At 45.1% G+C, this 17,159-nt stretch overlaps 1 pseudogene across 2 annotated transcripts; it reads left to right on the top strand.

Annotated features, from left to right (window-relative positions):
- Positions 1-3,022: 3,022 nt before the first annotated feature.
- Positions 3,023-16,294, top strand: LOC100276617 (histone deacetylase pseudogene; annotated as a pseudogene). 2 transcript variants are annotated; one of them, NR_158691.1, is made up of 6 exons: positions 3,023-3,687; positions 3,786-5,966; positions 7,054-7,284; positions 8,771-8,862; positions 15,796-15,876; positions 15,992-16,294. The product of NR_158691.1 is annotated as a histone deacetylase pseudogene, transcript variant 2 (transcript). The 2 variants fall into 2 exon arrangements; NR_158690.1 differs by having other exon boundaries at positions 3,081-3,687; positions 3,786-4,226.
- Positions 16,295-17,159: the final 865 nt, after the last annotated feature.

Here is a 17,159-nt window from a genome sequence, read left to right as displayed (position 1 = left end):
GTATAGTTCTTGGAGATTTTTGGGTGGGTCCCTGATGCAGTGACTGTAAAGGACGCCAGCCCGAAGGCCACTGATGGCGTAATGGATCGCAATGTGGTCGTCGACCGATGGTAGTTGCGACTTGAGGGTCATGAATTTTCTGTAGTACTCCCGAAGGGTTTCCTTCTCTTGTTGCTTGCAGAGTGATAACTCAGCCAGGGCGTCGGTGTCGGGTCGACACCCTTGGAAATTGAGCAGGAACTTGTCCCGGAGTCCCTTCTAGGAGTCGATGGACTGTGGCGGTAATCTGGTGTACCAAGTTAAGGCCGGACCTTCGAGCGAGATGATGAAAGATTTGGCCATTGTGGCGTCGTCCCCTCCGGACGATGCGACGGTAACTTGGTAGCTCATGATGTATTGTGTTGGGTCAGTGCTGCCATTGTATTTGGGGTAGGTGCCTGCCCTGAAGTTGGCGGGCCAGGGTGATGCTTGGAGTTGTGGAGCCAGGGGGCTTCGCTCATCGAGGTAGTTGATCCCTTGGAAAGCTGTGGCATGAGGAATGAAGGGCCCGCGCTATGGTATGAATAGGTCTTCGGCTGGGATGTGCTGCTGGAGGGGCGGTCCATGCTGCAAATTGTGCTGGCCTTCATTCTGCATGAGCGCGATTTCTTGCTCAAGCTCCCGGGCTCTGTGCTCCTTGTCCTGTATCATCTGGCGCACCTTGGCCTGCACAGTGACGCGTTGGCGCTTGGCCTCGAGGATGTCTTTCTGCTTTTGGAGGTTGTGGTTCTTGATGCGCAGGGCCCACAACTTTAGCTGGTCTTTGGCTGAGATGCCTATGACTTCATCGTTCTCTATTGCGTCTTCGCCCTCTGATGGAGCGAAGCCTGGGGGTGGTACTTGCGGTAGGCCTCCGGAGCTGCAGGTGCGTAGGGTGCCTTCGGGGGTGGGGTGCTCTTGGCGCTGTCTTTTGCTGACAACTTCATCTTCGAAGGCCTCTTGGGGGGTGTTGTCCGCGAGGGCCTTGCCTTTTTTCTCAGCCAGCAGCGCTGCCTTCGCTGCTTCATCGATGGATGGGGCTGCCTTCGAACGGTGGGCGCCAAATGTTGGAACTTGCTCTCCTAGGCAAGTAGATCCAACGGGGGAGTGGAAAAGAATGCAAGCGAGGTTAAATGTGGGATTGCAATAGCTCTGTTAATCTGGCCTCTTAAGGGCGTTATACAGGGGTATTTATAGGTACTCGAGCGACCACCCGTCCCTTGTCAAAGACGGTTATGCCCTCGAGTACCCGGTCTATCCCCAGAATATTCTCACAAGAGGAGGTTACAGACTGTCATTACAGAAAAGGCTATTACAGACACGACCCATAATACGCTTATCCGCGCGGGGCCCGTTACGGTGGCCCGAATCCCACCTGGGCCTTCCAACGCGGTGAGGACGTGGGGCTAGCAGATTTTGACAGAGCCTTCATCTTGCCACAGAGAGGACGAAGGGGGACCACGTCGGTCTTCATCCGATCGGCGCCTCCTGCTTGCTCGAGCGTGTTCTGTGGATGTGGTCTTCGTCGGCGTGACGAGACGATAAAGGCATCGAGCGAAGGGTAGCGTGTTCGCCTTCGCCCCAACAGTCCGGTTTGGAATTCGGTTGGAGCCATTTCAACCGTTCGTTTAGGCCTGAACTTGAAGCAAAACAGACCCGGTTTGAACTTTCCCCTCCCTCCATGGCCCTGGAACAAAGCCTTGTGTTGTCTTCTTCGGACAGAATCCTGGCCACGATAGTGCAAGGTTTGAGTGAACTACCTGGATCCACTCTATTTGGGCTAAGAATAAAAATAGACCTGTTTTCAATCCGTAACAAACGAACGAGCCCTAAAGATATTTCAAATTACTCCTTGTTCTTTGGTTAGATGATATTTCCAAACCCATTCGTTGAGGTGCAAGACAATCCTGGGTTTACTTCATTCTCCAAACAATTGATCAATCATGGTTTTCCACTTCTTCTAACTTTGCCATTCCTTATGTGATTTAATGTTTTTAGTTTATGTTTTAGTTTATGATTGTTGTGTCTTTATGACAAATACAGACCACATGATGGTCTTGTTCCCAGCGACAATAGCGAGTGTGTCACTGGTTGAGACGAATAGCGTGGTACTGCGATTGTCCTCAACGACGCTGGTGATCGGTGTAGTGGGACTGTGCTCCCTGCAGGATCCAAAAAAGAGCCAAAGTTGAAACAATGCAAGAGACTGAAATAATGTGGTGTGTTAGAATCCTGAATTGCAACAAATGTATATATTTTGTTTGAGAATACCTTGATCTTTAATTTATTTCCATGGACATGGTTTTTGTTTGTGTGGCGTCATGTCAATTCTATCGATTCGAATACTATATATTATTTGTAGATCAATGTAGAATATAATTTTCTGGTATGATATACATTTTTTGAAACATGTTTAAACAACTATATTATTTAAATAAAATCTACCTATATAATATATAGAAACCATTTGTAACACACGTGCACCTAACTAATTGGTAAAGATGAGAGAGTTATATAAACCTTTTTTGAACAAAATTAAGATTTTTTGTTTTTTCATTAAGAGCATCTCCAATAATGTGTCTAAATAGATATATTTTATAGAATTTAGACACCAATAAAAAATTCAACTTCAACAGTAAAGTTCTAAATCAAGTGATTAACTAAAATCTATTAATATACTTTGTTTGTTTGAAAATGAACGTTATGTGAAGTTCGTTTGTTTAGATTTAAATATAGGGTAATCTAATAAGGTGTAGTATATTTGTGACATTCAAGAGATGACCTATTTTTTTACAATTTTTTATAAAATAGATACTATTGGAGCAGTTTTTTAGCTTAAGACCTATAATTTAATTTGAGCATTGAGATAAGTCTCTAAGAGCAGTTTTTTAACACGTGTCATTGAAGTGGTTTTCGTAGAGAAAATATTAGTTAATAGTTAAATATAAATATCCCCGAACGACGAAGCGCCCTTCGATTCCCTACTCAAACGCAGCCGCCGAGCGCCTCTCGCCTCTCGCCCTACAGGAGGCACCCTACAGAACCCAACCAAAAAGCGCCGGCGGCAAACAGAACCCAACCCAAAGCGCCGGCGGCAAGCGAAGAGAAAGCGCCGGCACTAATCCGACGATGGACGCGTCGGCCGGCGGCGGCGGCAACTCCCTGCCGACCACTGGCGCGGACGGGTCGAAGCGCCGCGTCTGCTACTTCTACGACGCGGAGGTGGGCAACTACTACTACGGGCAGGGCCACCCGATGAAGCCGCACCGCATCCGCATGACCCACGCGCTGCTCGGCCGCTACGGCCTCCTCGACCAGATGCAAGTGTTCCGCCCTCACCCTGCCCGCGACCGCGACCTCTGCCGCTTCCACGCCGACGATTACGTCTCCTTCCTCCGGTCCGTCACCCCCGAAACGCAGCAGGACCAGATCCGCGCGCTCAAGCGCTTCAACGTCGGCGAGGACTGCCCCGTCTTCGACGGTCTCTACAGTTTCTGTCAGACGTACGCGGGGGGCTCTGTTGGCGGCGCCGTCAAGCTCAACCATGGCCATGATATCGCCATCAACTGGGCCGGCGGACTCCACCACGCCAAGAAGTGCGAGGCCTCCGGGTTTTGCTATGTTAATGACATTGTCCTCGCCATCCTCGAGCTCCTCAAGTACCACCAGGTATTCCAAATCTCGACGAATTTTTGATTTTTTTGAATCTATAGTTGGATTGGATGGATATAATTACCCATGTTTTGTAAACTGTAATTGCACGGCAGCGCGTTCTGTACGTGGACATTGATATCCACCACGGGGACGGCGTGGAGGAGGCTTTTTATACCACAGACCGGGTGATGACAGTCTCATTCCACAAGTTTGGAGATTATTTCCCTGGGACAGGGGACATTCGTGATGTTGGGCACTCAAAGGGTAAATATTACTCCCTGAATGTTCCCCTGGACGATGGTATTGATGATGAGAGCTACCAGTCGTTGTTCAAGCCAATAATGGGCAAGGTGATGGAGGTCTTCAACCCTGGTGCAGTCGTGCTCCAGTGTGGTGCGGATTCATTGTCGGGTGACAGGTTGGGCTGTTTCAACCTCTCTATTAAGGGTCACGCAGAATGTGTAAGATTTATGAGGTCCTTCAACGTCCCGCTGTTGCTGCTTGGTGGTGGTGGGTATACCATAAGAAACGTTGCACGGTGTTGGTGCTACGAGGTATGTATTCCTTACGGGGAAAACACACATTTGTTATGCCTTTCCAGTTTCCACTTTTCTGTTGTTTGTTATTCCATTAATTCCAATAAACCTTGTGTTCTGTCAGAGGTCATCTATAGGCATCGGACAGTTAGGGGCAAAATGCCAAAGATTTTCTTTCCTTCAATATTTTGCATTGTTTTCATGAAATAGGATCATGATTAATTATTGATTAGGAGGATTCTGTAAAACAAGGATAGCTTGCTTAGATGTTAAGTAAGCCTCTCCATGACAATTATCTTGCTTGGCCTCAACGGCCATCTTTCACGTCTCTCTCGCTCGCCTACTCCCTGCGCTGCTGGGGGTACACACTCCGACCATCGATCTCCAGCCCTTAGTAACCAGGTTCTTGGATCGACGGGGTCGAGAAACAAGAACGTGGTAGGTGGTACAATACTTATTTTTTTAACACTACGGAGACAAGATTGTTCCTGCGTTCCCAGAACAAAGAACATGGACAAGTTTTAGATTCCTGGTTTCAAAGCTCCAACTTGCATAACTTATGCAACCGCGGTAGGATTCTATATCCTATCAATCTAGTATTGGAGGTGCTGGTGACGATGACTCTGAGAAGCAACGTCAATCCTACCACCGTGAAGGGCCCAACGGATGTCATTATGTAGCTGGCCAATTTCTCCACCCTCATGTCGTCACTAGAGCACCGACACACGTCTTCCTCTATGGGCGCCATGTACCTAGGTTTCCCCTATGGGATGTTCTCATTCTTCTCCACTACCACTGTTGTGCCATCCTCCACCACCGTGCCCACCGCTCTTAGCTGAATCGTCCTGTGTACTGCGACAGCCACTGCTATCCCATCTGCCTCTCTTCCCATCTTAGCAGATCAACTTTCCCTCCCCGCCATCTCTGCAGCTAACATTTCTATAAGGGCCGTCGTTCCCATCTACATGTGTGCCCTCCACTGTTGTCGCTATCGGCGTGGTCGTCTCCATGACATGTTCCATGTGGGGCTGCTCGAGCCGTTTTGTGGGGACCCCCGATGACTCAGGCACCCATGCCGCCTATACAGGATAGCCAACTACTTCCTAAGCCATATCGTGTTTTGCGGGCCCAACTATGCTGGGTGTCTGGCACGTCCTCGTTCAGTTGCGTGGCCTGCCCAACGATGACACTGTTGAAGTGTATAAGTGGATTGTCTACCTTCTACTATCAACTTAAGCTTTTGGGTTCAACTGGTTAGTGCGTCCATTCTAACATGGTATCAAAGCCAGAGGTTTCGCGTTCGAATCCTGGCGGAGGCTTTATTTGTGCCTCCACCCATTTATTTCCACGTTTGCGCCTTTCTCTCTGGCTGCATGTGAGTGGGGGTGTTGAAGTATATAAGTGGATTGGCTATCTTTTCCCATCAGTTTAAGCTTTTGGGTTGAACTGGTTAGTGCGTCCATTCTAACAGACACCACTTGAGAGTGCTAATAATTCAAGGACCTCTACCCTAATGTCCAACTCGAGGATGAGCTGCTTAAGGAGGTGGGGAGATGTTATGGTCAGCGTTACCAAATATTTTTCTTCATCAAATATTTTGCATTGTTTTCATAAAATAGGATCTTGATTGATTCTTGATTACGAGGTTTTCATAAAAATAAGGATAGCTTGCTTAGAGATCAAGTAAGCCTTTCTATATAAGGAGAGATTTCACACGCCTATTCCCTGTGTACGACCACAACTCCTCTGCCGTCGAAGGTACACGTCCCGACCATCGATCTCCTAGTCGTACAACTTCCGCAGCTGTGGTAGGATTTCGGATCCTATTACCTTGTCAGATTAATTATTTGAAATTGTTAAGTTTATTGAGAGTTTAACGCTTTGTATGAACTTTTTTCCCTAACTGCATTGAAATTATTGGAATTAATATAATAACAAACAACAATTGTAGTGCCCACTGCCTTAGAATATGCAGGATGGAATTTATGAATACTCACATAAAAGTATTATTTCAAAGGAAAACAAATAGCCTTCTAAATCATGCTACGTATGTGTTATACATATGCTGTATTCTTCAACTTTACATATAACATTTTATTCAAGTACATATGTGTTGTCGATTTGTAACTTTGTAGATAATTGATTTTCCAGCGTTCCCTTTTGCTCCCTTTGAAGCACCATCTGCATTGCTGTCCATGTCTCCCCTTGTGTTTGTGCTGTGAACCCAGTAAAAAAAAATCTACCTTCTGTCTGCAAAGTAAACTACATGTTATGTTTTCTAGCTGTGTTCCAAATTTATTTTTTTGTTAGGATATTTTTATTTGTCCTAATATGTTTTTGATGTTTATTAGGATATATCAGAGCAATATTTGAAATACCAAGATGACAGTTTTTTTTTGAATTAGTTATCTATGCAGTACAATAGTTTCTGCAATGTCTTCTTTTTTGGAATGCGTCATCTTGTTTTAAAGAATTTATTTGTACCAATGTTGTTGACTTTCTACTTGTTGAGTGCTGACAAGTACTGTTACCTAATTTTGTAAATAGTTTCAAGATGTGTTTTAAATTTACTAAGATGTCACAAAAATGTTCTTTTTGCTATTTACTGCATTATAGGCTCTTCACATTTTTAATTATATATGAATAGCTTATGTGTAAACGAAACACTTATTTTTTCTTTAAAGATTATATCTCTTCAAGTTCCAACATAATTCCATTATACTCTTTTCATGTTGTTCAATGATTAGGATTGAGACTACTATTGTTATTTCAGATATGCATTCTAATCTCACCAATTTAAAGTCTTTGAGTAACTGTTCTTACCTTTTCCATATTTGTTGAGCAGACAGGAGTTGCCCTTGGTCATGAGCTCACTGACAAGATGCCACCTAATGAGTACTATGAGTATTTTGGTCCAGATTACACTCTACATGTCGCTCCAAGTAACATGGAGAATAAAAACACACGGCATCAATTGGATGACATAAAATCAAAACTTCTAGATAATCTTTCAAAACTCCGACATGCTCCTAGTGTTCAGTTTCAAGAGCGACCTCCTGAGGCTGAGTTACCTGAGGTGAGGATTCTGTTACAAGAAAAAAATTTAATTGCATGATGTTGCTTTTATCCTTTAAAATAAGCCAGGAACAAATACAAGGCATATTTAGTAGAGCTAGTGTTGACAATACTAAATAATTGCACATACCGAAGTCTATTGAACAGAATTAGTAAGAAAATCTGAAAATGTACTGGAATTTCAGATTTTTTCTCAAACAACGTAGGTGTGTGGCATTTCATTAAGAAAGGAAATCTTACAAACGGGAGGGCTAGAGGCAACCTTCCCAACACACTCCACTCACTAATTCATAGCTAAAAAGAAAAGAAATTTGTGCCATGGCAAAAATAAAAGCCCCCCTCCCCCCTAGTTAGTGATGGGGAAATGGCTATTGACAATTGTGACTAATATATAGCACCACTGTTTAAACTATATGGATAATGGCATTGCTTGCTTCTGCTTTCTTTCTGGGTAAATAACTAAAATACTCTGGTCAAACATTCCTGGTCCTAGGGCTGGTATAGTTTTGTCCTACTCATGTTGGCATAGTGTTGCCGGCATTTCCTTTTCTGCCATTTATTGTCAATTGTTGTATAGTTCTGTTTGTATGCCTGGAACTGAATTAGAAACCGGACTGGCTCACCAGTTGAGCTGCAAAAACTGGAAGAAAATGAAAAAAAGGGGCAGTGTAAAGAACATGGGCTCTACCATGTGTACCGTGTACCCACAATGCAAACAGATGGAAGACAGAGGAAGTCTAGTGTCATTCTAAAACTGCAGTCCCTGCTGCAAAGGTGCAATTATATGGAGAATCTAACTCGGACGGTAGGAAAAAGACCCCCCCCCCCCCCCCCCCCCACGGTATTATAAGAAAAGGCTCAATCGGAGCCTTGATTGAGAAAGGTCATGAAAGCTGGTCCCTCGTGCATCATGAGGGTCCGCCCCCTATAGGCCAAATCTTTACTCGTGCTTTGAAGCCCTCCCAGCCCTTACACGAAGATCCACCCCATAGGCCAGTCCATCTTGTATGCACATAACTAGGGGTGACCTTTTTTAACCTCAGCATGAAATTTGCTCTCACTGGGATTCAAACTTAGGGACTGAGGAGTGCTACTAAGACCATCTAACCAACTCAGCCAGAGGCCCTTTCGCAACTATATGGAGAAACTACATAACACCTTCGAAAGCAAAATTGCAACTCTGAAAAAGAAGGGGGAAATAAAAGAACCCTTAATAGTCCAACACACCACCAAAGATAATCAAATTGCCATGACATGCATCTACAAAATTGGAACAGCTTAAAAAATTGGATAATTCAACTCAATAAACACAAAAAATGTAGCCTAAGGAAATATGCAATTCCTAGATGAATACAAATGAAAAATTCCACAAAAGCTTCATCCCATCTCCATGGCTGCCACTAAGTCTATGATCCAAGGAGTATTTTGTATCTCATAAATAATTAAGTCAACATATTGTGGCTAATTTTTATTCATGTTTGGTATAGCAAGATGAAGACAAAGAGAATCCTGATGAAAGACATGATGCTGATTCTGATGTGGAGATGAATGATGCCAAACCTTTGCAGGACTCTGGAAGGTATTTGTTATTGTTTTCTCATGTAATTTGTAGCAGCAATCACTTCAGGTGGCTATATTGTGTGTTCTATTTTGTGCAATTTTCTAACATAGGAGGGGGAATTTAAGAATGAAGAAAGAATCTGCTGAGACACATGCAATTGGTCAGATGGCTCTCTAATTTAACGCGTGTTTAATTTAATGATGTATCCATGACATTTCAAATGTTTTTTTGGTATGTAAGGTCATGTACAACCCTATTTAATACGGGGTTTCTTAAGGGGTCTCTAGGGTGTGAATAAAAAAAATACAAGAGGCCGTCTCTACACAATTCTTCATAAATATTGTCTCTTAACTGCATATGATCTAGGGGTTTAGTTGTATCATGTCGTCTCTTAGTTGTCTCTTATACTTGAAAAACCGATCCGTGGTCTCAAAGTTGTCATGCCCTACGGTGTACTTGAACTAGAAGGCATGTAAGAACTATTGGCATGTGTTTGTTTCTAGGACATGGTGGGATGAGATACACTCCCCAATTTCTAGGGATGGGCAGTCCTTGTTTTCTGTTTGGTTGAGGGGATAGGACAATCCCTGTTTTCCTTTTGGTAGTAGGGATAAGGGGGGATGGGATGAATGATGTATTTGACATCGTTAGTCACTATTTAGTGGGACCCATATGTCAATATTTTTATTTTTTATATAAAAAATCTTTCACCCAACACCAATGGTCTCGATTGTCAATCTCTTAATTTTTATATAAAAAATCTTCCTCCCAACCCCATGGGTTTCGAGTGGCATCACCACTACATGACCCCCATGAACCCGAGTAGCATCGCTGCCATGTCCCATGTCATGCGTGAGAGCTTGCCGTCGTGCCCCACACCCGACATGCGGGAGCTTGCTGCTGACGCCACATGTAGAGCTCAAGGACAAGGACCCCACACACAAGATTGGGCCAGTTCCACGAGTTTCAGTTGTCGTGAGCTTGGGACCTACGATCTCATTGGGAAAGGTGGTGGAAGAGCTTGGGACTTATGAGCTCGTTAGGGGAGGCTCCTGCTTAGCCGCTCATTAGAGTGCCCATCTGTCCATTCCCCCTTGTTGTGTGTCTATCACCCGCACACTATGTGATGGGTGAGGACACGATCACCTGCTCGTTTTCTAGGGATAGAGGTGCCCAACATTTGGGGGCAATATTCTCCTTAGGGCTTGTTTGGTTAGAAGGGGATTTATGACCAATGGATTTCTACTCCCTCTACTTCTATGGTGACCATTGATTGGCAGGCGCTGGGATATGAAATGAGGGACCTCCAACAACTAGAATTGCCATTCACTCATGACGAAATTCGGTGTACCGTCTTCTCCATGCCGTCTGACAAGGCACCGGGTCCAGATGGCTACACGTGTGCCTTTTTTAAGACATGTTGGGGCATCATCGGGAATGATTTGACAGCCGCACTCAACTATCTATACCAACTTAATTCCCAAGGATTCAAGTTGTTAAGCTCAGCTAATATTGTTCTACTCCCAAAGAAAACCGAGGCTCTTAAGATCACAGATTTTAGGCCTATCAACCTTATTCATAGTATTGCTAAAATCCTCACCAAGCTACTGGCCAACAGACTTGCTCCCACCTAAATGCTATGGTTTCCAACTGTCAGAGTGCCTTCATCAAGAAAAGAAACATCCACAATAATTTCCTTTATGTGCAACCCACCATTAGGGAAATGCACAAGCATAAGACGCCTGCATTCTTCATGAAGCTCAACATCCATAAGGCTTTTGACACAATCAACTGGAGCTACCTCATCGAAGTCCTACATGCTCTGGGCTTTGGTTAGCGGTGGCATGAATGGGTGCCCATCCTCTTCCGCACGACCACCTCCACAATGCTCATAAACGGTCGGCCAGGTCCAAACAAAACTTTACCATGTCAAGGGGGGCGCCAGGGAGGTCCCCTCTCGCCATTGCTATTCATCCTAGCTATGGACCCTCTTCAACACATACTTGACCTGGCAACCGACCAAGGCACACTATCCCCATTGCCCCATGAGACGGACAACTAGATGGAGAACCTCGCTATACGCGAATGATGGGGCCATTTTTCTAAACCTGGTCGGACAGGACATGCAACCAGTTGTGGTGATTCTCTAGGCTTTTTGGGCAATTCTCTGGCCTCCACATAAACCTAGAAAAAAGGTCCGTACACCCAATATGTTGTGAGGACGTTGATCTAGACCATGTCCTTGAGCCCTTCAACGGGGTGCGAGAATCCTTCCCCTGCCGCTACCTTGGCCTGCAGCTTCATACACGCCCCTTAAAGAATCTGCACGTTCAACCGCTCATTGAATGAATTGCTCAGAGACTTCCTGGTTGGAAAGGAAAGTGGCTAAATAGAGCTGGCCGTCTCACTATTGTCTCTTCGGTCCTCTCTTCCATACCAACCTATCATCTGACGGTGTTCCCACTTGCGGTCTCGGCTCGTAAGCGAATGGATAGAATCAGAAGATCCTTCTTGTGGAAAGGGAAAGAAAACACTAACGGAGCTCACTGTTTAGTGAATTGGACAACGGTCACAAGACCGAAGGACTTGGACAGGTTAGGGATTCTGGACCTTGATAAATTTGGCAGAGCTTTACGCCTTAGTTGGTTGTGGCAGGAATGGGTGGATGACACCAAACCATGGGTTGGCATGGATACCACGACAGACGACACTGATCGAGCACTTTTCATCGCCTCAACAAAAGGTTGTCATTGGAGATGGCCATAAATGCCGTTTCTGGCATGACACATGGCTTGATGGTGAGACGCCACGCCACGCCACTTAGCACCTAGTCTCTTTGTGATGTCCAGGATGAAAAACGGATCAGGCTACATGGAGCTCCGAGATAATCACTGGATCAATGCACTGCGAGGCCGAATCACCACTGCAGCCTAGATACATGAGTTCGTTTCCCTTTGGAACAGAACCCAGGACACTCACCTTAGACCTAGCATGAGGGACTCCATTCTCTGGAGATGGACGACATACGGAACATACTCCACTTGCTCATCATGCCGTATTCAGTTTAGAGGCTCTTTCGGGCCTTTCCGGTCCGGCCTAATCTGGAAAGCACATGCTGAAAACAAGTGCAAGGTTTTCGCATGGACAATGGCAAGGGAGAAAGTACTCAACGCGGAAAATTTACAAAGAAGGGGCTGGCCTCACCAAGATCACTGCGCTGTATGCAATGGGTCAATGGAGACATGTATCCATTTGGCATTGCTTTGCGCTTTTGCCAAATCAGTTTGGAGCCTCACCCTGGCTTGGGTGCATTTCGACGAAAATCTAATCATTTCGTCGAAGGAGCCTAGCAAGCTGATCCGGTGGTGGGAGGAATCCCATGCCAAGATTCCGAAAAGTGAGAGGAGGCGATTCAATGGGGTAGTGATTTACACTATTTGGAACATCTGGAAAGGACGGAACAGAAGGATCTTTATTGGCACTTTTGAAACGGCAGCACAAGTTGCCCCTAGAGCGAAAGAGGACATCGAGCAACGGATAAGGGCCTTAACCTGGGAAGTGTAGATTCTTTTATTTTGGTTTTATTGCGCCTTTGCCCTGTTGTGAGGGAGCTTTTTTAATTTAACCATGTATATAAACTCTTTCCCTATCTTAATTGAAAGGCAGAGCTCCTGCCATTGCGCTTAAAAAAAGGACGTGGCTTCTATCGTCTTCTCCAACGAAGCAGTAGTAAGGTTTGATCTGATCCCCTGGTTATGGTTACACTCAAGGATGTCTCAGCTCTGATTCCTTAACCCAACTTGGCGAGATGGCGATCAGAGAGGAACTGGGGTGTTGTTGTATACGACCTGTGGACTATGGTTGCAACAATGTAATTTTTTTATCAGGTTCCTATATGTAATTGGCCCTCGTTATGGGTATGAATGAATGAAATCACCCCTTCTCAAAAAAAAAGGTGAAATTGCTTATCCTTTTTAACGAACTTTTTATAGGTATGATTACAAAACAAGTTCAAATTCTACTTCATTATAATGTTCTATTAAACATGAATAAATCTAAAAATATATATGGTCAGTTATTACATATTTTTTTTAACAAATGCTTCAGATTTGAGATGTTTGACTAAGAATTAGCCATGTGTTCTTAATATGAGTGATTTTATATATTTTTATTTTAGTGTTTTTCAACTAATTGGTTTGTCATTTCTTTATGCTCATATATGAATATTTATGTGTGTAAGGGCTAGTTTGGAAACTTAAATCCCTCCGGGATTCCCGGTGATTGAGTGGGAAATTCTCACCCAATCACCAGGAATCCCGGAGGGGATTTAAGTTTCCAACTAGCCTTAAGAGCTAATTTGGTGATTAGGGATCCCTAGGGGATCCATGGGGGAGGAATCCCCTCGCAATTCAATTTTGAATAGCAAGAGGATTTCTTCCTCTTGGGATCCCCGGTCACCAAATCAGCCCTAAATGTGTTAAAATGTCATGAACAGAGGTTGCTCTGATCTTTAAGTATGATTCTGAAGTTAGTGTGAACAAAGTTCTATTTGGCACATTTGTTTATATTCCTGTCTCTGCCCTGGCTTTTCATTCAAGTGTTGTACAACCTTAGGAAAGGTATTGAAAATATAGTTGGCTGAAAAAATTGAAACTGTGGCATGTAATTATATATTGTTGATTTTACTCAATGTCAAAAGAAATACTTGTGATCAATATTGTCCACATTGGTCTCGTTCGGTTTTCAACACACAAACATTCATATTTATAACTGAGGCAATCCACATTCATATTTGTATACAACATGACCATGTACGCCTCTGTTTTTGAAGAAAAATGTGAAAACAGATATAGAGCGACTAATATCCATTTGTACTCTATATTGCACCCCTGTGCTGGTGTAACATATATACCAATGCACATGGTACAGTTCTGTTCCTTACTATACCTTTGACAGTTGGGATCAGCTACCCTGAAGGTGTTGTAGTGTGCGATGTGTTCATGTGGTATGGCTCAAGAAAAAACCCACCGCGCTCGCGTCGCTCCCACGCGGGGCGACACGGGCGGCTCCCAAGCCCACCGCCGCTTTCCCTCTCTCTCTTCTCCTCTCCTGCCACGCCGCCGCCGGAGCTGGCCGCCGGCATGGCCGTCCGGCCGGCAGGGAGGGTGGCGGCGAGGCTCTCTTCTTCGCGTTGGTGACGCGCTCCGCAGCAGGCCGGCAAGCCATCCCTCGCGCGGCTGCGTGATTTTGTCTGGGTGGCTGCTGCGGCTGTGGCGGCGCCGGCTGGTGCCCGCGCAGTTGCAGGGGACGATGGCTGGGGTCGCTGGCCCGTGGCCCAGGCGGTCGGATTCGGTGCTCGTGGGCCAGATCTAGACCCTGTCGACCGGATCTGCCTCAACAGCTGGCAGTTGGTGCGGTGGCAGCAAGTGGCGGTTGCGGTGGCGGCAGTTGGTTGGGGCTTGTGCAGGTGCTGTGGGGTGGCGCTCTCTCCTTTGCCACCTCTCCCCTCACGTCCTTACGCGTCGCTCACTCCGCGGGTGACACGGGCGGTGACTCCGCCACCATGGCCTCCTCGTGGGTTCGGCGAGGCCTTGTTTGGAGCTACGGTCGTCAGATCTGGCTCCCCGGTGGTGATGTGTGGCAACAACAAGTGGACAGCAGTGGCCCTGGTGGCGACTGCGGGGTTTGTGCGTTGGCGGCGGAGGTAGCTTGCTTTTGTCCTGGGGGCCTCGCTTGGCATTGTGCTGGGTTTTCTTGGGCGAAAGCCTTGGCGACGGCAACGCTCCTGGGCGCCGCTTCCCCTGTTGAGGGCGTCGTGCTTCCCAGCACTGTCTTACATGGGCGAAAGCCCCGTCCATTTCGGACCGGCGACGGTGGCGTCCTCGATGTCACTCCCTTCCTGAAGGGGTCGCTACTGCTGGCGGGGGCAGGACAGAGGATCAAGGTTTTGGAAGTCTCGCTGGTGAAGAATCGGAGCTGTCTCGAGTGGGGTGTCTCGTGCTTCGCAACGACGGCGCGCCGCATTCTTCCTCCTCCTGGGCCGATGTTTGTAGTCGTCGTCGTTTTTCATTTAGCCTTGTGCTGCCTATCTTGGGGAGTCGGAGCTGCGCGTCACTTGTGTTGAGCTCGGCAACGATGACTCAGGATGTGTATTGTGTGGGGGGTTGCTGTTGTCTGGGTTGTGTGTATGCCCTGTGTAGGTTTTGGGTCCGGTTTTCCTTAAAACTGGATCAATTCCTTTCTTCTTAATTGAGAGGCAGAGCTCCTGCCGTTACGTTCAAAAAAATGTGGTATGGCTTGACATGAAACCCTGACTTGAGAGATGCTGGGCCAGGACCAAACGGGACTGGAATCAGCTCCTTTGTGGCAAACATAATTTTATACACCCATATGACTTGATGGCTAAACTGTAGGACAGCATCTTTGCCTTGTTTTTCCTTTCACATCTAGTTATGAATCTGGAGATAACTTAGATATTAGTGGAGATTGTCAAATACCTACCCCCACCCTGTTGCTTTCTCTCATGTACAGTGTGGCAGCATCTGATATAGTCACTGGGTAACTTATACCTTGCTATTAGGTTTCTGAGATTGATAGGACTATGCATATGCAGCAAAAGAGTTACAGTAAAGAGTAGTTTCTGTTGTGATGCTTGAGATTGATCGAAGTCTTTTGCAAGTTAAAATTTCTCGAATATTTGCATGCTAGTAATATGCCTTACATAGGATCTGTTGTAATGGTTTCTAATATCTTTAGATAAGTGTCCCTTGTGCTTTAGTAATTCCTATGTTTCCTGGCAGTTCATGACTCCATTCTTCATTAATCTGTTCTACTGATTCTTGTTGGAGCAATTATAGGCTTCTAGCAAGAACGTCTTCCTGATAAACTTTTCTTTTTCTCTAGTTATATATCATTCCCCATTACTCACATTCTTGTTTTTGTACTGTACAGGATGTCAATAGTGTAGCTGCAGAACATTCTAGAGGCACTGGACCTGTGGCTGATGGAGTTGGTTCCTCGAAACAAACCTTTGTAAGTGCTATTTTATCAGAACATTAAATACATCAACAGCTACGAGGTGTCCATGCTTAGCGTGGTCCGGTGTACCAAATCATATTTTTATACAGTTATATATTGTTGCATGCAGCCGAATGCCACTAGTCGAATGGCCATAGATGAACCAAACGCTCTTGAGAGTTGAGCAAGAGGGTTCAAACAAATTGCAGGACCAACCATCGATGCACCTCAAGTAGCTAATGTCATCTGTAGCCTGTCGATTCTTTTGCGCAAATTCATTAACTGTAGGCAAGCCATGCGTGGACTGAAGCAGGGAGCAGAAGCAAGTGCTCGACCAAGAAGTTGTGCATCTGAAATCTATATTTTTTGCGCGTCATATTTGTATTACCGACAGTTGCAAACGATGGTTTAATCATGAAAAATTTGTCTTTCCACCCTTGGCTTCTGCAGTGGAAGGGGTTGATATCGTAGTATGCATCAATTATGCATTTTGTCCATTCCCCATCCCCAAATGAGAAGTGGGTAGTCCCCGACGGGTTTTGAATGGCCAACAGTTTTAAGGGAGGGAAGCAGCCCGGAGGCCAAAAAAAAAGCAACGAGATGTACGGCATCAGATTGTTTGCAATGTTTTTTTTTTCTAAATTTGATCATTTATATCTTACTTTTACGCCACGTTATCTAAATTCTGCCCCTATTTTTCTCTCTACTGCAGCCGTTTCTATTAAATTCTTTGTCTACTTTATTTTAACTATAAAATATCATTTTTTATACCTATTTATCATTATTTATCTATTTTTTTCCAACTAACAACTCCTGACGTGCACACAAATCCACGGGCATGCTTCTGGTGGTGCCTAGTGCTTTCTGCCACCACTTCAGCACGAAGAGGATAATTTGGCAGATACTGTTATAGCAAAAAAAAGCCTCCTAAACCGTAAAACCGCTACAGAGCGCAAGTGTAGGGGAAGACCGAAGGGAGTCACTAAGGCCTAGTTTGGGAGCTAAAATACTGGAGGGGATTAGAGAGGCTAAAAGTTCTTCTATTCAAAATTGAATAAGAATGAGATTTTAGACTCTTCAATTCCCTCTGATTTTAACTCCTAAACTAGTCCTAAAGGCGGTCTCATGCGAGCATGTCCAGAATAGATAAATGGATGCTTGTGGGTAAAATGGCTATTACTTTTTTTCTACCCATACCCTCCCTAAGAGTACCACCATTTGCTTGTGGGTAAAATGGCTATTACTTTTTTTCTACCCATACCCTCCCTAAGAGTACCACTATTTGTTCCTTAAAAAGC

Source organism: Zea mays, chromosome 9, assembly GCF_902167145.1.
Source record: "Zea mays cultivar B73 chromosome 9, Zm-B73-REFERENCE-NAM-5.0, whole genome shotgun sequence".
Taxonomy (NCBI): domain Eukaryota; kingdom Viridiplantae; phylum Streptophyta; class Magnoliopsida; order Poales; family Poaceae; genus Zea; species Zea mays.
This window is presented reverse-complemented; position numbering and strand designations above follow the sequence as displayed.